Source organism: Rosa rugosa, chromosome 6 (genome assembly GCF_958449725.1).
Source record: "Rosa rugosa chromosome 6, drRosRugo1.1, whole genome shotgun sequence".
NCBI lineage: Eukaryota > Viridiplantae > Streptophyta > Magnoliopsida > Rosales > Rosaceae > Rosa > Rosa rugosa.
The window spans coordinates 48,721,620-48,740,075 of NC_084825.1; the positions used below are offsets into that span (position 1 = coordinate 48,721,620).

Here is an 18,456-nt window from a genome sequence, read left to right on the forward strand (position 1 = left end):
ATTCCACTGACCGGTGGAAAAAGAGGAGCAAGGAGGAACAACGTTGAGTCATATGACGGCCATTTATCCATGTGGTTCTGCAGTTATACTAATGTAAGAATGAGCCATGCACACTGTCCAAAAGAAGACTCGGGCAATATATATAGTCATGATCATGTGATATAGCCACTGATTTAGAACTGTTATTGTATGTTGATCATAATACCTTAATTAGAACAGGCTTTGATGGATTGGATTCTTCACAGGACATATTCCCAGATATTGCATGCTTTTGTAGAGGAATGTACAGAGGCCATGTGTTAGTATAAAATGTATATTGGCATTCCTTATTTTAACAAAACAACTCTACCCATAAAAGCCCAAGTTTGAAGCCCAAGACCATGTTGTTTAATTGCAATATTCTTCTCTATTGTGGTTGTTTTGCCGTCGAAGATCAAGGTTGAAGAACAGAAGTTGTCCTTCACACTCATGGCTTAGGTAAGCTCATGCATGGCATCTGTTGGTCCTTAATTTGTTATAAAGTTATGTTAGATCAAAAGTGGACTCATCACAAGTTATCCTAGAGCAACTAGGAAACCATCAAAGCATTAAATCGAATACAACATGGATTTGGAAAAGAATCAACCTAGATATCTAATGTGATAGTGTATTTATCATTGGATTAGGAATCCATTATTTGGACTACAAGAAAGTCCTAAATTGTGATGCATTAGGATTCTTAGATACAAGACTTGATCCTTAAGGAAAACCTTTATGGGAGGATTCTTAGGACTAGTACTTGTATAAATAAGAGGTTAGGGTCCCTGTTATCACCACCGTTTTACAAGCATAGTGTTCTGCCCATTCAGAAGCTTAAGTTGGTGAATAGCAGAAGACTTCGACCTCGTCTTCATCTTTGTTTTGCAGCTGCAGCAATGGCTTCTACTTATGACGTCAATGGTATGTTTAAAGTCAATAATGAACATGTAATTGTGTGAGCTTGTTTGTAATCTAGTTTTACAATTGGTATCAGAGCTTAGGCTCACAAATTGTTCTTCAAATTTATTTTCGATGTAAAAATCGTTTTAATGTTTTCAAAAAAAAAAAAAATAAATAAATTTTGCTTTGCAAAGAAACAGGCCTCGTTTTGCCTCTTCAGAAAAACCTTCAAGGCCCAAGTCACAGCATGTGCTAATCCAAGCCCATACCCGGCCCGCAAACCTGCTCCTTCAGAAACTAAAGAAGGTGACCGTTGTTTTACAACGGTCATTTAAGTTAAGTGGGTTTTCTGGGTTTTGGAATCGAAAGCACAAAGGATGATTCATCCTTCTGGGAATTCAAAACCCTTATGCTGTCGAATCAAGATGCCAAGAAGGATGGTTTTTGCTGCACTCTGGTTTTTTGAATTCATGCTTCCACGAATGTTTTTGCAGCAAAATTAAGAAATTTGCAAAGGTTGGTTTTTACAGAAAAATTCAGTTTCGTTCCAATTTGTTTTGTTGATTGATGAGCACAAGAACCCTAGTAGCATTCCCGGCGTGCGCATAGGCTAGAGTAGATGGTGACCGGATGAAATTTAAATTTTTTGGATGCTTCTGTGCCTTGTGAAATCGATTTTGTGTTTGCATATCTGTATTGCTTCTGCTTGTGATTTGATATGCATGTTTAATGTGAATTCTTGAGTTTTGTATCTGTGAATCATGATATGACAATGCATACAGAAAACTCCCAAAAATTTTAGGCATTGTTAAAATTTTCTACAAGTACAAAGAGCTTAGTTTCTTATAAGGATTATCAAATCCGGATAGAAAACAAGTTTTCAAGCTCGTTTTGGTTTGTGTTTTCTGTAGGTTTGAATGAACATATTGCACAAAGCATTCTTCATTAATTCTTGCAGAAAGCCTTGAGTTAACAAACCTGAAAAATTGTATCTTGTGTTTTAAAATTATGCATATAATTTTGCTTCCAAAGAAGTAGTACAATATGATTTTAGAATGCAAATAGCAATATGCATAACTGTTGTTTTCAAATATGGATACTTAGAATACAAATTTCTGTCTAAAGATGTGATTTGTTTTCTTTGGATAACTTGTTTTCAACAGATATGGCTTATTGATTTGGAACCTTCAGAATATTATGTCTTCTGCTCAAAAGTGTTGCATGATATTTATTTTGGTTAAAGGGCTATTGATATGTGACATTGCTTGTGTTTTGCTTTCTGTTTGCATTGTTTTGGTTTTGATATTGCTTGAAGTTATAGAAAACATAAAACTTAAAATTTTAAGAACTTTACAGATGGAAAACTTACGAAGCTTTGTTTTGTTTTTTGCTCTTTAGGAATCCCTACTGTGACCTTGAACACCATTCAGCTCCTAACTGGTTATAACTACAAGAAGTGGAGAAACCAAGTAGATTTTTACTTAGCCATGAACCAAAACATGGACCTTTGCTTAACCGGTGATGAACCTAATATGCTTACTAGTGAGAGCACTGATGAAGAGAAGAAATATTATAAGGAGTGGCATAAAGCCAATAAGATGGCAAAGAATGTGATTAGGACTACTATGTCAGACACAGTTAGAGGTAGCATAGAAGAACCTGATCTAGCCATGGATTTTCTGTATGCCATTCATGACATGTATAGGGAAAGTGATAAGGCTGAGGCAGCTAGGCTGGCAAAGGAATTTAACGACCTTAAGTACACTGGAACAGGAAAAGTGAGAGAGCATATCATGAAGCTTATTGAGATTAATGCTCAGCTAAGGGACCTCAACATGGGGGTCACTGATGATTATGTAGTGCACACTGCACTGCATTTCTTGCCAAATAGTTTTAGCCAACTCAAGACTAGCTACAATGCTCAAAAGGAAAAATGGTGTCTTAAGGAGCTGATTGCCATATGTGTAGATGAGGAAGACAGGATGAGAAAAGAGAAAGAGCCAAGTACCTCAGTGAACCTTGTTGAGAAGCCTAAGAAGAAATACCAGAACCAGTCTAAGCTCAAGCCTACCAAAACCATCTTCAAAGGATCTACCTCAGGAGCAGCTAAAGCCAACAAACCATTTAGGTTCAAGTGCTATTTCTGTAAGAAAATAGGGCACATGAAGAAAGACTGCACAGGCTTTAAGAATTGGTTGATCAAAAAGGGTAATTTTTCTAACTCACTGTTTTCTTTAGAAATTAATTTAGTTAATGTTGAACCAAAAACTTGGTGGATTGATTCAGGAAGCCCCTTACATATTACTAATTCTCTGCAGGGATTCATAAGGAAGAGAGTCCCAAGAAGTAATGAAGTGAACCTGTGTGTAGGCAATGGCATGAGAGTGGCAGTCAAAGCTATTGGAACCTTAAAATTAGATCTTGGTTTAGGAAAGTTGTTAGTTTTGGATAATGTTTATTATGTACCTTCCATGAGAAGGAATTTAATTTCAGTTTCTCTTTTGGTTAAATCTGGATGTAGACTTCTTATTGACTATAATGGAATTATTATTTCTAAAGATTCAGTTCAAATTGGTTCTGGTGTTATATTGAATGATTACCTACAGTTAAATTGTTCACACAGTCAACAAGAAATTTCTCTTGTTGAAAATAATAACACATCGAGTAACACTTTAACTGGTGTTAAAAGAACTAAATGCAATGAAAAGTCTGCATATTTGTGGCATGGAAGACTTGGCCATATATCAAAAGAGAGATTGAAAATTTTGGTTAAAAACAATATCTTGAATGAACTTGACTTTTCTGATTTACAAGATTGTGTTGAATGTTTTAAGGGAAAAATAACTAACTTAAGGAAAAAGACTGCATACAGAAGCCAAGCACCTTTAGAGCTCATACACACTGACATTTGTGGTCCATTTAGAACTCAAACAATCTGTGGAAACATGTATTTCATAACCTTCATCGATGACTTCTCTAGATATTGTTATGTTTATCTACTTTCAGAAAAATCTCAAGCACTTAAAGCCTTTCAAATATTTAAGGCTGAAGTAGAAAAACAACTAGAGAAGAAAATCAAAACTGTTAGATCAGATAGAGGTGGTGAATTTTATGGAAAATACACAGAGAGTGGAGAACAAAAAGGTCCTTTTGCCTTGTTTCTGCAAGAACAAGGCATTAAGGCTCAATATACCACACCATATAGTCCTCAGCAAAATGGTGTGGCTGAGAGAAAGAATAGGACACTTTTGAATATGGTCAGGAGCATGATGTGCACAACAGGCCTACCTCGATTTTTATGGGGTGAGGCTTTAAGGACTGCAAACTATGTTTGCAATAGAACACCTAGTAAAGCTATAGAGAAAACTGCTTTTGAGTTATGGTGTGGCAGAAAACCTAGCCTTCACCATTGTCATGTGTGGGGATGCCCTGCAGAAGTTAGAATTTACAATCCAAACATTAACAAGCTTGATCCTAAAACAGTAAGCTGCTATTTTATAGGCTACCCTGAAAAATCTAAGGGTTATAAGCTTTATGCAGCTCAACACTCACCAAGAATTTTTGAAACACATCAAGTAAAATTCTTGGATGAAAAAATTCACAATACAAGTTTGGACGATTTATCTTCAGAATTTGAAGAAATTGTGGAAAATGAGCATACTGAAAGTATATTGCCTATAATTCATGATACACAAGCAGCCATTAGTGTTCCAGAAACTCAAAATGCACAAGATCAACTTGTTGATCAAGAAATGCATTTTGCAGATGATCAAGCTAACCCTGAACCCTTAACTGATCAACCACAGCCTGTAGAACCTCAAGATCAGCCTGCAGAACCACACCAAAATCAAAATCCCCAATTAAGAAGGTCTAATAAAGCAAGGAAACCAACTTATGGGGGGGGAAGATTCTGACTACATTGTTTATTTGCAAGAACATGAAGTTGAAATTGATCTTGCAGATGACAATGATCCAGTCACTTTCAATCAAGCTATTGAAAGCAGTCAGTCAAGTGAGTGGAAACAAGTAATGGAAGCTGAGATTGAGTCCATGAACCATAATACAGTTTGGGATTTAGTGAAACCTGACCCCAAACAAAAGGCTATAGGCTGCAAGTGGGTGTTTAAAACCAAGAGAGATGCAAATGGGAATATTGAGAGACATAAAGCTAGGTTAGTTGCCAAGGGTTTCACACAGAAAGAGGGTATTGATTTTACTGAAACTTTTTCCCCAGTTTCAACCAAAGACTCTTTTAGGATCATTATGGCACTTGTAGCTCAGTTTGAAATGGAACTACACCAGATGGATGTCAAGACAGCCTTCTTAAATGGAGAACTCGATGAGGTTATTTACATGAAGCAGCCTGAAGGGTTTATAGAACCAGGAACAGAAGACTTAGTCTGCAAGCTAAGAAAATCCATTTATATTTAAAACAAGCTTCTAGACAATGGTATAAAAAGTTTGACTCTGTGATTTCTTCTTTTGGATTCACTGAGAATTTAGTGGATGAGTGTGTTTATCTCAAAACATCTGGAAACCAATTTATATTTTTGGTACTTTATGTTGATGACATTTTGTTGGCCAGTAGCAATTTAAAGCTACTTAAAGAAATCAAAGCCTTTCTGTCAAAGAATTTTGACATGAAGGATTTAGGTGAGGCATCATATGTACTAGGAATAGAAATTATAAGAGATAGGGCACAAGGTTTGCTAGGTTTATCCCAACAAAACTATATTGCTAAAATTCTGAAAAGATTTGGCATGGAGACTTGTGCATCAGGGGAGGTTCCAATGTCTAAAGGAGATAAGCTCACTAAGAAACAAAGTCCAAAGAATGAAATAGAAAAGGTGGATATGGAGTCCAAGCCTTATGCAAGGCTTGTTGGCAGCCTAATGTATGCTCAGGTCTGCACTAGACCTGATTTGTCTTTTGCAGTTGGTATTCTTTCCAGGTTTCAGTCTAATCCGGGTCATGAACACTGGGTAGCTGGAAAGAAAGTACTCAGGTACTTGCAAAGGACTAGAAACCACATGCTTGTGTATAGACAAGTGGAACAGTTGAAGCTTGTAGGATACACAGACTCAGACTTTGCAGGAAATTATCCTGATTCCAAGAAATCGACTTGTGGATATGTTTTATGCTTGCAGGAGGGGCTGTTGCTTGGAAAACTATGAAACAAACCTTAGTGACAACATCTACAATGCAGGCAGAATTTATTGCAGTATATGAAGGAATGTGTGAAGGGCTATGGATTAGAAATTTCATGATGCAGACTAGGATTTTAAGTCATATAGTTTCTGATGCTCTTGTAATTTATTGTGACAATGAGGCAGCTGTGTTCTTCAGTAAAAACAGTAAAAGGTCAAATAATTCAAAGCATATTGACCTCAAGTATTACAGTGTGAGAGAGAGTCAAGCATGGTGAAATTTTAATATTGAGTATAAGCACAGACCCTCAGCTCGCAGATCCCTTCACTAAGGCATTGTCAGTTGCAGCCTTCAAGAAGCATATTGAGAACATTGATGTTTTGCCTAGTTTAGAATCTTGAGTTCAGTGGGAGCCTAATTTAGTTAAGAGCAAATTTTATAAGTTTTGTAATTTTCTGAGTTCTTGTAATTTTGGTAATTGTGATTTTTAGTTATTATCACAACTTTATGTATTATTGAACTTTTGATTATCAATAAAAATTCTCGAGGTATTTCATTCAAGTTGTGTTACTGCAATTTTATTAAAAATTCTCTGCAACTTTATTTTGTGTTCTTGATTTACCTAAATGTCAGATGGTCTTGTAATTTTAGTGAACATGTTCTTTCAGTTTAAAGTACAAGCATTAAGACCATCAGTGTTTTTTCAATTTTGCTTGAGTTTCATTTTGAAACATTCAGTTGGACCATTTAGGTATATGATCTTCTAGTAATACACGATGTTCATATACTGCATCATTTTGTTTTAATAGCATATGTAGAATGCAGGGGCTTATGTTAGTGGTCTGGAAGTGCTGCATTTTTGTTAAAGTGTATGCTTTTCCTTGCTCTACATAAGCTACTGTGTTTTGACCATGCTGAATGGATTTTGAGACTTTTCCTTATTCTGGTGCACACTTCAGTTGGTTGTAAATGAGTTAATGTTATTCAGTTTTGGTTGTCCTTGATAACCAGTGATAGTTGATTTGAGTGCTTGAATGCAACTTACGCGCAATAAGGGCACGGTCATCAAAGAAGTGGGAAATATTTGAACCCGAAATTATCGTACCACGGGGATTGAAAAGCTAACTACAATCCTTGGTTATGCCGATCACTAAGTCACCAACAATTTAACAAACAAAACCTAAAAATAGCACCAAGCTATTTACATGCCCGGCTCGGAAAAACAAAGCCTAAAATGGGTCAAGAGAACCACAAGTGAATGCGGAAACCCACAACCAAATGGTATGGACAATGAAAGTGGTTTGTGAAATTTGATTTTTGATTTTGAAAAATAAATTGACAATTGAAAATTAAAGTAGCTAATAAAACTTGAGATAATAGAAACTAATCAAGAAATAGAAATTAGGTCACTAGGGTATCCTCCTAGCTAAATTTAATGCACAAATATATTTTGATAATGGTCATTAAATTCATAGTGGCATCAAGAACCGTACCCAAGGCTTTTCAAGGCTCATGGGTCATTAGATTCCTTAAAATGTATTCCTACTCCGGATCAAGGGTCGTAGAAACTCAATTGGGACAATCTAGAGCCTTGTTAGGGCCTCTAGTTGCACCAAAAGGCGAAGAGTCCTAGAATCAAGGTTCTCAAGCTAGCCAATACGGCAATCGAAATTGGTATTGTAACTAACCATGTTCTAAACAAGTGTCCTAGCCATAAATTAGAGAAGTGATTAGATCCCTTAATTTGTTCTAGACATGCTCATCTACACATTCAAGAGTTAATCAAGCTCCTAAGCATGCATCTAAGCCAAATATTATAGAATAGAACATATGCCAAACACGAAATTGAAAACCATTAAATCAAAACATATTTACTACATTAAATCCATGCTAGGGCTCAAACCCTAGCTTCCTAAATAGACTACTCACAACTCATCCACAAATCAACAACAAAATACATCAATTAAAGATGTAAATGTGAAGAGGAGTGAGAAGTGACAAGAACAAGTCACAAATTGCTATGGAGCAATTATGACAAGCCTTGATTTATGGCTTCCCACTATACCCAATCTCAAGTCTTGATGTAGATGAGATCCCTTGAAGCTCCTTGAAATTCCTTTGAGAAATTGATGAGGATTTGATGGAATTTTGGTGAGGTGAATCTTGGTGAGGAGGAAAATTGATCTTGGTGAGGAAGAAAATGAATCTTGATGAGGAGGTGAAAATATGAGGAGGAAAAATGGTGGTGTGGTGGAGTGTTAGAGAGAAGAGGAATGGGGAGTGCGGCTGTTGGGGTTAGGGAGAGAATGATGGGATCTGTGGTGTGTGCGGCAGAAGGGGAAGAATAATAGAGAATGGTGGAATAGAGTCGTTTTTGCTAGGTGCGGCCCTCTGGTGAGTGAGAGAGAGTATATCCATATAGAATGATTGATTAGGTTTTTTTGAATAACAAATTACATATAAGTTATTGACAAAATATGACTTTACAAATAAATCATCTAAAGATTGAATTAAACATATAAGGACTAAATCTTACAAATAAGGACAATGTGCTCTCCACTTGCCACATGTCATGAGTTAATTTACTTTTTTATCCTTAACTACTTCTTTTAACTTCTAATCATTTTATAAAGATCAAATCTTACAAATAAGGACAATCTGCTCTCCACTTGCCACATGCCATGAGTTAATTTACTTTTTTACCCTTAACTACTTCTTTTGACTTCTAATTCCCTTATATTACTTTTTTTTTTTTTTTTTTTTTCTGAGAATAATTCTTTATGTTACTTTTTTTTTCCTTGAGAATAATCCATTTATGTTACTTCACAAAATCTCACTCTCCTACTACTCTCATCTCATCATCTAATCCTGCTACTGTACTCGTCCAATCCTGCTACTGCACTCATACTCGTCCAGTTCTGCTACTTGTTTTCTGCTACTGCACTCGTCATCGCCCAATCCTGCTACTGTACTTGTCCAATCCTGCTACTGCACTCATACTCGTCCAGTTCTGCTACTGCACTCGTCATCGCCCAATCCTGCTACTGCACTCGTACTCGTCCAGTTTTGCTACTGCACTTGTCCAATCCTGCTACTGCACTCGTTCAATCCTGCTACTGCACTCGTACTCGTCCAGTTTTGCTACTGCACTCGTTCAATCCTGCTACTGCACTCATACTCGTCCAGTTCTGCTACTGCACTTGTCCAATCCTGCTACTGCCCTCGCTGCACTCATACTCGTTCAGTTCTGCTACTACACAGTAGCACATAACAACAATAAACTGCAGAAAGAAACTTCAATTAAACACAGTAGCACATAACAATAATAAACTGCAGAAAGAAACTTCAAATAAACTGCACACAAATAAACATCAAATAAACTGCACACAGTAGCACATAATAAACTGCACACAGTAGCACATAACAACAATAAACTGCAGAAAGAAACTTCAATTAAACACAGTAGCACATAACAATAATAAACTACACAAATAAACTTCAAATAAACATCAAATAAACTGCACATAGTAGCACATAACAATAATAAACTGCAGAACGAAACTTCAAATAAATTGCACACAGTAGCACATAACAATAATAAACTGCACACAGTAGCACATAACAACAATAAACTTAACACAGTAGCACATAACAACAATAAACTGCATAAAGAAACTTCAATTGAACACAGTAGCACATAACAACAATAACATAGTAGCACAGTAGCACATAACAAATACAACAATAACACAGTAGCACAAATACAAGAATAACACAGTAGCACATAACAACAATAAACTGCAGAAAGAATCTTCAATTGAACACAGTAGCACATAACAACAATAACACAATAAATAACTAGCTCCAACACGATCCAGCATCTAAATTCAATGTATTAAGACTTACTAACAATCCTGAAAACTACCCAACCACAAATTATACTTGTACTAATGGCATGAGTTCCTAATTATGCAAATTCATACACAGAGAACAACAAAATGAATCAAATGATAATAATTAAACAATAACACCAAAACACAAAACTAGTAGCAAAACCAAAACAAACCAATCCTGTTTTATAGTAGCAGTATAAGCTATAGTTTTCTCATCCTTTCTACTGAAGAATCTCACAATACCCAGAGCAAATTTCAAGCATTTTAGTATTGCTACTTTCAAATTCCCAGAGCTCAAACCACCTTTTGGATTCATCTGCACCGATCCATTTTTTATTGTTTCACAAATTTTATTGGGAGAGGTGGTCAGTTGAGCTATTCTCACTCTTAACCCTTGGTAAACAATAAACTAATGTATGAAACTTAGCATCTAATTTCTTATATAACCAAAGGCCAATAATTCAACATATTTATGTTTAAACAATGATACTGAGTAATCAATCACTCACCCATCAATCCTCCTAATTTTGTTCACTCAAATTTTCACAAAAGCTGAACAATTCCACATTTTATTTAACCTTAGAACACAGATAATGAATCCCACACACATAATTAAAGATGAGCAATTCGACACCGTTCAGTTTAAACAATACCACTTGAGTATTCAATTCCCAATCTTACCCACCAGTCCCCCCAATTCTGTCCATTCGGGAGAGGTCGAATAAGAATCACACCAGTCAAATAAGAATCAAAAGTAGTAAAATGTTCATACAAACATTTTCACAAACACTTGGTGTGCACCGCATATTAAGCTGAGAGAAAAACCAAAAAGAAGCTACAGAGCTCTCGATTGAAATACAGCAAGAACAAAGCACCAGCAGCAAGAAAGCAACACTAGCACCCATAAATCAATAGAAGTACAAGAATTGAAATGCAGCAAAATCACCACACAAACAAGCAGACAAGCATTTTTGCTGCTACTGCTAATTCGAAGAAACACAAACGAAGGCAGCGAAGAAACATAAACGAAGGGCTTACCTTATCGACCGCCATTGAAGCCAAATTCGAGCTGAGCAAGGATGTAATTGTAGCTACTACTGCTTTGGCCCCGTCGCTGGGTTTCTGCTACTGCGAAATTGGGGTTTGCTTGTTTGCTTCGTCGTTCAGTTTAGGTCGTCCGTTTTTGGGTATTAGATATTGGGTCAGTGGCAAGCCTGTAAATTGTGATCAAACTAGAGCATTTTAGTCATTTTACATAAAATTGGGAGTCAGGCTTGCATCATTTGACTTCTGGGTCTGGGCTCATGTCCTTATTTGTATAAATCTTTTTGAAAGTGGGTTTTCTGTGTTTACATCTTTGGTCATGTGCTACTATGTAATTTTCTATTTTTTGAATGGATGAATCGGTGGTGTAGGGCTGGAAGAAGAGAATAGGATGGACACGTGTCATACTGTGACAGGAAGAGAGGAAAAAGGAGAGAAAAGAAAATAAAAAGAAAAGGGAAGAAAGGATGAAGAGTGCACGTGGGGGGGGGGGACTCTGATGCTGACGTCAGCAAAGTTTTTTTTTTTTTTTTCCTTTTCTTTTCTTCTTTCTTCTTTTTTTGCTTTTCTTCTTTCTTCTTTTTTTTTTGCTTTCTTTTTCTCTCTTCTCAATGCACTTTTGCATATGTCATCGGAGACAATTGGATTCTACTCCCTTGATGGCATTGACCATGGTTGATCCGCATTGACAATTTCGTCATTTTGTCGGAAACTCTATTTTGCTCCAATTTCGCTCTATTTTCACTCTAATTTCTTCATGTTTCCACAACTCCACTTATTTGCTACAAGGTAAATAAAATTGGATTAATTACATTATAATTGGCTCAAAGATTAGCTTATTTCTAGTGTTTTAGATACAATTACATGCATTTATATGCGTGTAATCAGAGGTGCAAGTTTTAGATTGTTATGGCCCTCAGCATCAGTCAATAAAGAAAATGTGGACCAAAAGAAACTTTCCGCTAAATTTGTGGGAAAGTTGTTTGCTAAAATTCAGAAGTTGTGCATCCCCTGGTAAAATATGATATGAAAAGAAAAACGCGTTGTAAGTGGACTTGTGGGGGTCCATATATCTCCTACTACTTTAACAAGAATCAAGATGGTCTCTCATTCGACGGGATATTTGGTGAACAAACAGAACATCCAGTCGATCATTTCTCATCAGCATTCTTCGATATTCTGTAAATGGCTGCTTCTTCGTCTCCCTCATCTGGTGGTCGTTGGAACTATGATGTGTTCCTCAATTTTAGAGGCGACGATACTCGCAAGATCTTCGTAGGTCATCTCCAAAAAGCTCTTAATCTGGAAGCAATCAACGCATTCATAGACTCTGAAGATCTCCGCAAAGGCAACGACCTTTCAGAGTTACTCCGGGCTATTGAAGACTCTAGGCTTTCGATAGTAGTTTTCTCCCAAAACTATGCTTCCTCAACATGGTGCTTAAAAGAACTGGTCAAGATCCTGGAATGCATGTCCACAAAAAAGCAGCTGGTGGTGCCCATTTTTTATGAAGTAGATCCCTCTGATATCCGCAAAGTAAACGGAAGGTTTGCGGAGGCTTTTGTAAAACATGAACATGATTCTAATGCCGACATGGAAGAAGTTCATAGGTGGAAGTCTGCTCTAACTAAAGCCACCAACTTATCTGGGTGGGATTCGCGAAATTACAAGTAATATTTCTTCATATTTTTATCTATTTGGGATTTTTTATTCAGTGATTTGGGTATTTCTCTAAGCTTTAACTAGTTGGTTAATCCTTTGTTCCATGACCCAAAAAAAAAAAAAAAAAAAAAATGACATCCAGAAGCTTTGAAAATAAAAGCCATCTAATGCTTTGCTTATTTTGTCATAGATAGACCAGATTAATGAAATTGAGTTTCCCCTTGAATAATCGGATTGGTTGATTTAGAGGCCTTGATGACTAGTATTAATATTACAGCAAGTTCAGGTCAAATAAACGTCAAACTGAATTCCAACAGTTTGAAATCTTGTCAACAAAGTCTGGTAACTACCACACACTTCTGTTTTTTTCCTTTGTTATATATACTCTAGTCCCCGTTCGGTAAAAACAGTTGGAAAGCTTGTTGAGACTTGGAAAGCTTGTTGAGACTTAAGAGTATAGATCCCACATGAGAAAATGAGGATATTGCCTATGGATTTATAAGGGTTTGGGTCACTCCATTCATTGCCAATATTACTTTATCAAAACTAACATAGAATGATTCTCTATAGATCCCACATGAGAAAATGAGGATATTGTCTATGGATTTATAAGAGTTTGGGTCACTCCATCCATTGCCAATATTACTTTATCAAAACTAACATAGAAGATTAGGTCTTTCTCTGACTTCTCAAAATCTTGTTCTTCATAAATGGCAGGGATGACGCCAAGTTTATTGAGGAAATTGTTGAAGATATTTCCAAAAAATTGGTCCACATCCGATCCAATAAAGCAAGTAACTTGGTTGGAATGGATTCGCACATAGCGATAATGAGTTCACTATTAAACCTTGGGGAGGACAATGTTCGTGTTGCAGTCTAGGCACTTTGAGCAGAGGTTCCAAGATGATGATGATGGATAGGCTGAGTAAGAAAAAAGTTCTGCTTGTTCTTGATGATGTAGAAAACTTTAACCAAATTGAAGAGTTACTTGGAAGGCAGCATTCATTTGGTGGTGGGAGTAGAATCATAGTAACCACTAGGGATGTACAATCACTCAGTGGAGTTACTGCGAGATATAGTCCCAAGTTTCTAAGGTATGATGAAGCTCTTAAACTTTTTATGCAGTATGCCTTCAGAACAAACCAACCTACGAGAGAGTATGATCCTCTCTCAAGGCGTGCTGTAGAATATGCTCAAGGTCTACCTTTAGCACTCAAAGTTTTGGGAGCTAGTCTTCATGGCAAAAGTATAAGTGAGTGGGAAGATGAGCTAGAGAAAATAAAGGAAATCCCGCATAAGGGAATTGAGGGTGTGCTTAGAACAAGCTTTGATGGACTGGATCCTTCACAGCAGGACATCTTTCTAGACATTGCATGTTTCTTTAGAGGAATGAACGAAGGCTATGTAATCAAAATTCTGGAAAATTGTGGCTTCTATCCCCACAGTGGATTACAAGTACTACGTGATAGAGCTCTCTTAACTATCTCATACGGCAATAGGCTTGAAATGCATGATTTAATACAGGATATGGGTTGGCAAATCGTCCGCCAACAATCTATTAAAGAGCCTGGGAAGCGCAGTCGTTTGTGGACTTACGAAGACGTGGATCGTGTATTAGCTCAAAATACGGTGAGATATATGGTTGTGACCTCTAGCTCTTTCCCATAAGGTCATGGATATTGAACTCACTTCATTTCCACTTTTGCTTTTCCAGGCTACAGAAGCAGTTGAAGGCATAATGCTAGACTTGTCGAAGTCAAAAGACATTGACATAGACGCTGAAGCTTTTGTTCGAATGACGAATCTAAGACTGCTCTTAATCGGTTATAACCACTACCTAGACTTCGATGCGAAAGATTTTCCATTGGAGCTGTTACACCAGCCAGGAGATGAGTGTAAACAACACGTCAGTGGGGTTGTAAAGTTTCTTTCTCGTGACTTGAGGTATCTCATGTGGCATGGATGCCCCCTAAAGTCCTTGCCATCCAATTTTTGCCCGAAGAATCTTGTGGATCTTGACATGCGTTTTAGCCACATTGAACAACTTTGGGAAGGAATCAAGGTACGTACAATGATCATTTGCATATCTTTCTTTTAAACGGTAATTACGTTCTCAGATATCTTGTACATGATTATTATTAAAGAGGGTTTCCCTGGTTGTACTAACATGCAGCCTTTCAAAAAGTTGAAATTCATCAATTTGAGTCATTCTCATTACCTTACCACAACCCCCGACTTCACTGAAGCAACAAATGTGGAAACACTAGTTCTTGACGGTTGTTCAAGTTTACTTGATGTTAACTCATCCATTTCAGCTCTTAAAAACCTTGTGTTCTTGTGCCTAAGAGGATGCAAAGAACTTAAGAGTCTTCCAAGCAGCATATTTTTGAAGTCTCTTAAAATCCTTGATCTTTCTGGGTGCTCAAGTCTCGTAAAGTTTCCAGAGATTTCAGGGATTATGGACGACCTATCTGAAATTTTTCTAAATGAGACTGCAATAGAAGAGTTGCCCTCATCAATTGAACGGCTTCAGGGGCTTGTGTTATTACATTTGATAAACTGTAGAAGCCTTGTCCGTCTTCCGGACAATATATGTAATTTGGTATGTCTTAAAGATCTCACTCTTTCTGGGTGCTCAAAGCTGTATCATTTGCCTGAGAACTTGGGGAATTTAGAATCCTTGATGTACCTTGAAGTAGAAGGAAGTGGTATAAGAGAACTCCCATTCTCTATCTTGTGCTTGAAAAGGCTGAAAACATTATCATGTGATGGATGTAAAGAAATGACGATGCCCTTTTCATCATGGTCATCATCAATTGAAGAATATAACTGTAGTTACTCTGGCCTGCAACATCTTGATTTAAGTGACAGCAATCTGTGGGAATTATCGGATGGTATTGCTCACTTGTCCTCATTGAAAACCTTAGAGCTGCGCAGAACCAACTTGGAGAGCTTACCTGCAACGATGAATCAACTTCGCCGTTTGACACGTCTTGAATTGGAAGCTTGCAAGAGACTGAAATCAATACCAGAGCTTCCATCAAGTATAAGTTACATAGATGCTCATGACTGCAGGGCTTTGGAAACCGTTGGAAAACCAAATACTCGGTGCTCTATGAATCTTTGCTTCACATTTTCTAATTGCCTCCAACTGGTACAAATGAATCTATTCAGAGATATTGTGGAAACTCATTCTCATCACCAGGTTCCAATCTTCCACTCAAAAACAACCCCATTGACTCATATATACTACAAACACAAAGTCAGACAAGTTAACCATTTCTTGTTTCCTTGTTTCAGGGTAATTATCGACTTCCGCTTTACTTTAATATGTCTCTTCCCGGAAGTGAGATTCCTGACTGGTTCATTTATAAGTGTAGGGGATCCTCACTTACTGTACCGCTACCCCCAAATTGGTTTGATAATAAGTTTTTGGGGTTCGCTATATGTGCTGTTAGCGACTTCAAGGGTTCTCAGAATGATGCATCTGATCTATCCGCTCTATGTCGTTGTGGCTTAAAAGGAAATCATGGTGAGAGCAGTTTCTGTTTTACTTTGCTTGATTGGGGTTTCAGTACTGACAGAATCCTCGAGTCTGAGCATATGTTCATGGCATATGTGCCATGGTCTGAATATCGCTTCATTGAAGAGGGAAAGCTGGTCAATGAACGATATTTCACTGAGGCCACATTTGAGATTGTAGTAGAAAATAGAGTTGATAGACATGGTTTCGGGACAGTAATAAACCGCCATTGCATCACAAGTTGCGGAGTTCGTTTCTTTCATGGTGATTACCTGGGTTACAGGGAAGAGCAAATTCTAAGCATCAGCGAAACCAAATCTCATCATGACAGCTGTGACATCCTTTCGGTTAGTAGGAAAGGAAAAGAGGGGGTTGGGGTGCGGTTGGAGGAGTCTCCGGCGGACCGCAGCTCTGCCGGCGAGAGCAGGAAGAGGCCGGGTTATAAGGATCGGAGGCGTTCCTACAAGCTAAGGTCAGTTAGTAGTTACTCTGTCACTATCACTGATTATAGATCCTGGCCAACTATATTCGATCGTTTGAATGCTTGGCTGTTTGTTTTGTTCGTGGTTTGCAGAAAGAGTCTAGAGTCATGGACAATTGTTTCATCCACAGTTGATGATGGTCAGGCTTGGAGGAAATATGGCCAGAAGGAACTCCTCAATGCTCCATATCCAAGGTTTGTGTTTTCTTCTCCAAAGAAATGAAATTTAAAATAGATTGTTCTTTTAGGCTTCTTTCATTGCTAAAGAACAATCACATGGGGATGCAGTTGATAAGGGGGGCCTAAGAGTTTGGGGTCCCCCCCCCCAAACTACCAAGGTTGGGTTGGACCAGCAATTATTGAATCGTTAGCTGTTCATTATTATTAAAGAAATAAGAATAAAATAATCATCTCTATTCTACAAAATTTCACTCAAAACAAATTAGCTTCATAACACGTGATGTTTGTAATTTTCTGAAATTATGTTCAATGATTGAGATATATCGCAGTATGATTGTGGTAAAATTTTCTAACTAGAAAATGAGATAAAATACAGTCAAATTGATTCCATATATAGTTACATATATACGACTAGTAGTTGGTTTGGGGTTTATGATTCTCATTTCGAGACTATATATAAGCTAGTTCGTAATTTTTTTTTCTAACACTTGGAATAATATCTGAATAAAAGGATATATTGCGTTGCGAATCTAACATTATCCGATTCATTTTGGTTGGCAGGGCTTACTTCAGATGTGCCCGCAAGTATGATCAAGGTTGCCAAGCAACCAAACAAGTCCAACAAGTCCAAGACACCCCAAAAGTGTACAAAACCACCTACATTGGAAACCACACGTGCAGAAACATGATCAGGGGTCCACAGATGATCATGGGCGCCACCGATCCTCCTACTTGGGATTCTCATGCTCCTCCTCGATCTACTGTTAGCTCGGAATCTGGATCGACCCCAATTTGCAATAAGAAAGAACATCACGGTGTTCATGGTGGTCATCTCCCTAGCTCGTCGTCTATGATTCCCTTGGTTCCGGTGAAGAAAGAGGAGTGCAAGGAGGGGACGACGTCGAGTGGTCTGACGGACAATCTTAACGATACAAGTGATGTGTGGCCGGAGTTCAAGGATGATCATCATCATCATTTTGGGTTCCCTGAGACTACTGTAATGTCTAATGAGAATGCGGTTTCGAACATGCAGTACTTGGACATGGACTTGGTGGTGAAGTCTATTAATTTCGAGAATGAGTTTGATTTTGATTTTTGATGAAGCTGCATTTCCTAAAGGCCCCTAGCTAGTAGCTAGTAATGAATATTGAATAGCTAAGCTAGGTTGGGTTGTTAATCATTTTGCTTTTGATTTTGTAGCTTAAATGTATCATTATGTTTTAAAAGAAGAACGCAATAGGCAATAGCATTTAATCTTGTAATGTGTTAGGCACCATATCTTCAATTCTCCGAACCTAATCATGAATAGCTTAATCTAGAAAAGCAATAGTTTAAACCAAAAATCCCCGAAGAAAGTAATGAATTGCTAAGCAAAGGCACTTACTATAACTAGTTTTGATTTCCTAAGAAAAGAAGGGGACAGCGTCGAGTTATTTGACGGTCACTTATTCGTGTGGTTTTGTAGTTACGTCCTACTGCAAGAAAACAGGCATATGCTGACTGTCCAAAAGAAGAGGCAGGCAGAAATATATCGACATATTGTCATGATCATGTGATATAGCCATTGATTTAGAACTGTTATTGTATGTCGATCATGATAGCATAAG

At 37.4% G+C, this 18,456-nt stretch overlaps 1 pseudogene; it reads left to right on the forward strand.

Moving 5' to 3' along the window:
- The first annotated feature begins 12,087 nt into the window (after positions 1–12,087).
- Positions 12,088–18,115, forward strand: LOC133715004 (disease resistance-like protein DSC1; annotated as a pseudogene).
- Positions 18,116–18,456: the final 341 nt, after the last annotated feature.